Source organism: Elephantulus edwardii, unplaced genomic scaffold (assembly GCF_000299155.1).
Source record: "Elephantulus edwardii isolate Elephantulus edwardi_28Jun2011 unplaced genomic scaffold, EleEdw1.0 scaffold00303, whole genome shotgun sequence".
In the NCBI taxonomy this organism is placed as follows: domain Eukaryota; kingdom Metazoa; phylum Chordata; class Mammalia; order Macroscelidea; family Macroscelididae; genus Elephantulus; species Elephantulus edwardii.
Genome location: NW_006400053.1, coordinates 1,934,148 through 1,940,563, shown reverse-complemented (window position 1 = coordinate 1,940,563; position 6,416 = coordinate 1,934,148). Strand labels below are relative to the sequence as shown.

Genomic DNA, 6,416 nt, shown 5'->3' with positions numbered 1-6,416 from the left:
ATCTATCTATCTATCTATCTATCTATCTATCTATCGTCAATTGACAAGGAAGTAAAACCTATCAAATGAGGAAATGACAACCTCTTCAAGAAATAATACTAGCAAAACTGGACTGCCACCTACAGAAAGCTGAAACAGGATCCATATCTCACACCATGCACAAAAATCAACTCAAGGTGGATCAGAGATCTGAGAGTAAAGCTCAAAACTTTTAAGTTCTTAAGAGACAAACTAGGTTCAAACTTAGAAGGCCTACTCTACAGTATAAAGAGACTGTCAAATATATCCAGAAATGCACGATCTGGAGAGACTAAATTTGATGAATGACACTTTCTAAAGATTAAATCTTTGTGCACATCAAAAACATTTTCCAACGGAGTGAAAAGAAAACCTACCGAGTGGGAAAAAAAATTGGTAATACCATTTCAAACCACGGTTTTATATAAAAAGTTTATAGAATCCTACAGGGTCTTCACAAGAAAAACACAGATAACACAATTACAAAATTGGCAAAAGACAAGGAAAGACTTTTCATAGAAGAAGATATTCAGATGGGCAACAGAAATAAGAAGAAATGCTCAAAATTACTGAGAAGAAGATAGATGCAAATCAAATCACAATGAGATGCCAACTTACCCCAGTAGTGTTGTAAAGCTTAGCAGGGCAGCAAGTAATACATGTTGGAGAGAATATGGAGAGATAGGAACTCTTATACATTGTTGGTGGAATTGTGAAATGGTACAAACACTCTGGAAGGCAGTTTTATACTACCTCAAAAAGCTGAATATATAAATTCCATATGACCCAGCTATTCCACTGCTTGCAATATACCCTGAGAAAATGAGAATCAAGGCATAAATGCATTATTTGTATGCCAATATTCATTGTAACATTCTTCACCATCGCAAGAACATGGAAATAGCCCAAATGTCCAGCCACAGTTGAATGGATTGAGAAATTTTGGTACATTCTCACAATAAAATATTATGCTGCATGTAGGAGCAATGGTTTTGAAAATCACTACCTAACTTGGGAGGGACTGGAGAGCATTGTGCTAAATGAACTAAATCAGCCCTATAAGAATAAATACTACTTAAAACCGTTATTATAGAAATAGATAACTACTGAAACATAAATGAGGATCCAAGTAGGGTTAGAGCAGAGAGGTACGGATGGGGAGGGGCTAATCATAGTTTGGCACAATTTGATGGGTGGAGGGAAGAGTGGGTAAAGGAAATTGGAATTATCCAGTGTGAAAATCAATGTATATGAAATTTGTAAGTAAACCAGTACAAAATGAAAATTTTAATCTAAAAAGATGAAAAGCATGAAGAATCTTTTGGGAATGATTGATAGGATTTCACAATCTTAATTGTGCTGGTGGTTGTAATAGTGTAGGTCAAAATGTATGCAACTGTAAATTTTACTTTTGTGCAATGTACCGTATGTAAATTACTATTTAAAATGACTCAAAGTACTTTAATAATTAAAAGTCGACATATTAAAGAATACTTCCCTTTTGGAAATTATTCAAATCATATAGCATTTCATAACAATGTTGAGTAATAAACTATAACAGGTATTAAGGTTGCAAAAAATACAATAAACTGCTTCCTAATATTAAAAAAATAATAAAAAGAAATAGCTAATATATGCATGGGAATTGTGTTTTTAATCATCGAGTCTTTTTCACTGTGAAAGAGTCCTTTTACTTTTTCACTGAAAAGTGAAGATAGTTTTAAGATTAGGTATGATGTGTTTAACCAGTAATTAAGGGATATTTTAGCTTGCTAGGCATAATTCTATAGGGCTCCGGTGGTGCAGTAAATAACTGATTGACAGCTAACCAAAAGATTGTTGGTTTGAACTTACCAGACACTCCTTGGAAGAAAAGTATGGTGCCACTTGACTTTCATAAAGATTATTCAAGACCAAAATTAACTGATATCAAATCCATTCCAACTCTTAGAAACTTTCCTCTGTTTTCTTGAAGCTGGACACCTCTAGAGGAGAATACTTACTTTCTCTCTACTGTGTTGCCACTGGTGGCTCCAAACTTAAGATTTTACAAGAATAGGTATTTTGTTTGTTTCCATTTTGGTCTTACAGCTAAGTCTCTGAACTTTAAACTTTGAGCTCAGTCTTTATAAGGGAGAGCATATTTATATAGGCAGCATAACTTGACCCAATGGGTTCATTAGGGCTCTCTTGTAAATCCTAAGTTTTTTTAATCAATTATGATAAAAGAGTCATGGGAAGCTGGATATTAACAAAGTGGTGTATCTGAGCATATGCTCTAACTCCCTTTCTCTGTTCCCATGCAGTTTGACACATGTGGTATCTTAGAAAGAACTCAGGTTTGGAGCAAAAAGATTAGGCTTCAATGGGATCTGCCACCAGCTAGTTCCTTGATTGCTGTCCATTGAGTCCATCTCAAGACAAAGTACAAATGGCAAAGAACTTGGTTCCATAGGTTTGCAACAGTATTTCAGAAGTACATCAGCAGTCCATTCTTTTATTTTTCCTTTTTTATTGGAGGAATGGATTTTACTTAGAAAACATACATACATACATACACAAACATACAGTGTTTCCAGAACTAATAAGTTCTTTAACTGTAGTTGCTTCTAAAAGCACATGAACAAGATTATTATTGATACTTCTTTATACCTCCTGGTTGCACATCCCTTCCAGAATTATCAATCTTTCCAAAACTTTCATTATACAAGTTTTTTAAAAAAGTTTCAAAGAAGAAAAGATCATTTTAAACGGAAAGTCACATTTGTTCCTTGCCATAAAAAACCAAAATTAAGGGGAAAATACTATTATATGGCATAAAATATGTGACATGTACATTCTATTGTCATTTTTCCTGCTGTTCACATGTCTTTATGGTAAAGTTTATTAAAGTGACATATTGGGTCCAATTCAGGGCCCCTAATTTCAGCACTATGGTCTTCATTTGGTCCTGGTTTGAGTAGAGTTGAGCAAACCCAGGAACAAACCCACAAACAACATCTCTAAGATCCAAGAGAAAGCAATACTAACACTATGAAAGCCAACAACCAACTACCCGAATATGAAACATATTATTTGTTTACTCATTCAAACTAAGAGCCACTCAATGGTGTACAGTGAATATAGTTTGGAAATTGTATGGTGCAACATGAAAGGGTCTTGCTATCTTTAATTGCCCATGTAATAAACACAGTAGTACAAAAGCATTATATACTGTTTAATTACTTCCTAACAACCAAACTCACTACTTTAGCTCCCAAAGAGTACTGTGAGGCGATGCATCTTGCAGGTGGCTAAGCTTAATATTAAAAAGGACTTTTGATAGGACCTTCAGACAAAGACTTCCCTGGGAGGGAATCCTGAATTTCTTCTTTTAAATAAAGACAGAGATATACAGCTCAAGGTCTTTATATGTCTTAGAGTCTGGGTAAATAAAATATTTGCAGGAAAAGGTATCTAAATGAGTACACACTCCAATTTTAGGAATAAGGATGGGTATAAAGCAAACTTCCAAGCTGTAATCACTTAGGCTATTCAGAGGATCACTAGGATACTGGAGAAGTACAAGAAGTGCTTTATTAGCAGCTGAAGCTTCTAAATAGAACTGGAAAATGAAACTTTGCTAAAGCCCAACAAGGCATGTCTCAAGGTTTCTACCAAGAGTGGCGAGTGGTTGACATACCACCTAGGAATAAAGTTACATTCAGATACAGTAATTTGGAATCCAGTAGTTAAGGATGGCAAAAGCTTCTTCAGACAGGAGGCAACTTGGCTATGACCACCAGCAGCTTCACCGGTGCTCCAAATACCGCCTCAAGTCTATAGATTGAACTTCTTCAGTAGAATCATCCAGAGTGTTTGATTTCCCATCAAGGGCATCCAGATGAATAAGTCCTGAAACTGGCTTAAGCCCATTAGCTAAAATGTCTTGGGGATGAGTTTCTGGGGCAGTGCGCCCTACATCATTCACTTCCTGGCAGGTGTTTAATCCACTGATTTCGATTTTGTTGGGAACAATTGGTTTTGCCTTATTTTCCATACACACAATAGGCGGAATTCCCACTTTAGGGTCTTCTTTCTTTATTTCTTGAGAAACATCACTCTTTCTTGTTCGCTTCATGATTTCATCTATTCTCTTCTTCCTCTCTAGTCGCTCCTGCTCAATCTGCAGCATGATCTGTTCTCTTTCTAGACGCATCTGCTTAGCTACTTCTTGAGCCTTTGCTTCCGCTGCTTCTTTCTGCTTCTCAGTCATGGCTTTTTGTTGCTTTTCTCTTTCTCTTTTTTCCGTTTCTTGCTTTTCTTTCAACAACAGCTCCTCCTGAGCCTTGCGCTGTGCCGCCTCTTCTGCCCTTCTTTTCTCTTCCTCCTCCTGCCTCTTCTTTTCCTCCTCCTGTTTACGGGCTGCTGCTTCTAGACGAAGCCTTTCTTCCTCAGCCTTTCTTTTCAATTCTTCTTTCTCCAGCCTGTCCTGCTCTTCCTTTTCCAATCGTTCTTGTTCTTCCTGTTCCTTCTGCAGCCGGGCCTGGCGTCTCTTCTCAGCCAGGATCTTGGAGGCCTCTCCAGCGTCAGTGCTGCCTGCTGTAGGTTTCCCTTCGGTGTTCTCAGCCTTCAATCCAGAAGCAGCACGCTTCTCAGCGACATGTTTGTCTACAGCGTGCTTTTCTGGAACCTCCTCTCGTTGAGCACCAAGTGCCTGGCTAATAGCACCTACCCTTTCTTTGTTGATCTTTTCTTTCTCTGCCTTCTTCTTGGGAATCTCTTGGTTGGAAATTGCAGGAAGACGATATCTTACTGGTGATCCTAGGAATGGTGGCTTCACGTTCTTAGGGGACTGTGGATATGTTTTGGAAGTTGACTTGAATGTTCCAGGAGAAGATGACCTCTTAGGAAGTCTTGCTGTAAAGTCAGATTTTCTCCGAGGAAACCCTAGGACTGCAGTATTCATGGAAGTTAGTGTTCGAGGCTCCCTCTTTGATTTCGCCATCAGAGGGAGCTCCGTCCCTGCATGTACTCCTTTCCCCAATTCTCCTGTGCCAGTTGTAGATGTGGTCTTCTTTCTCTCAACATTTCTAGTGGGAGAAGCCTTGTAGGAAGATTTGGGAGGACCAAAAGGAGCTAAAAGAGGACAGGTATAGGAGGCTGAGTCACTGGACTGCTCAGAGAGCATGAGTGCACTTCTGCTCCTGGCTAAAGAAGCCTGTGTGGGTGTCAACAGTCGCGTAACAAGAAAGGTTTCCATGGGACTAAGGTGCATGCGATGAGCTCGTTCTGGAGAATATGTTATAGCCACAGTGGATGAAGACAGGCGCTTGTTCATGGGAGGTTCTGCCTGCTTTGGCAAGTTCATGGTTGATGTTGAAAGTTTGTCATGTGCTTCTCGGCCTCCAGTCGCTGCAGCCAGTGCTCCTCCCCAGGACTTCTTCCTCAACTCCAGCTGCTGTGTGCGCTCAATGGATCTGCGCATCATAGCCTCCAGCTGCTCCTCCTCCTCTCAGAGCTTTTGCTTCCTCTTCTCTTCCACAGCGGCTCTCTTCTGGTCCTCCCGAAGGCGTTGTTCCTCCAGTTTTCGCCATCGTTCCTCAATTTGCTTTTCATACAAGAGCTTGGCTCTTTTCTGTTTCTCCAAAATCTGCTTCTCCCGGGCAGCGAGACATTTTTCTCTTTCTTCTCTTCTTTCTCTGGCTAGTCTCTTGTCTCTCATCAGATTTAAAAAATCCATTCATGCCTGAAGGCCGGTTGTGAGGCGGCGAGCTCCGCGTGACGTTCGGGTGGCCATCTTCCAGGGGACCCACTCTCATCCCTAAGCCCCCTCAGCGCACTCCAGCAGTCCATTCTTATGAAGCACCTCTAGGTTACTCTAACGACCAACGTTTCTGTTAGTAACCAAGCTCAATAGAAGTATCACCCAAAGACCTGCAGTCAACTGGGAGGTACATCATTTCACCATTCATAGTTTTAATTCACCTGTAAGACTTGAATTGGGGAGATCATACAAAGTCACCTATATAAAGACACCATGTAAGGTAAGTTACTACCTTTCTCCTCTTACTTAGCTGGCTGCTTCCAAACCTTTCAACTTGAGGGGTGAACAGATGTTCAGAATACAGAAAGCAAATACAGACACAATATTTCCACGCTGGAGCCCTTTGATCAGCATTGTAGATTTGTTTTACACCATGCCTTGCAATCAATTTCTCTATTTTCCTTATCTCATTACCATAAATTTGACTTCATTCCTTTGGTTTCATTTGGTGATTTTAACTGATTTATTAAAAAACAGACAAAAAACAAAGAAAAAATATCCAACCATTTCAGCACTCTCATTTTCACTGTAGAAACCCTCGTTTTTAACCTGGAAGCAAAGTTTGTGGTACTTCAAGTCAGTTCCAACTTAT

The 6,416-nt window shown here is 39.4% G+C and overlaps 1 pseudogene; it reads right to left on the bottom strand.

The window, feature by feature from the left end:
* Positions 1 to 3,808: 3,808 nt before the first annotated feature.
* Positions 3,809 to 5,744, bottom strand: LOC102866579 (annotated as a pseudogene).
* Positions 5,745 to 6,416: the final 672 nt, after the last annotated feature.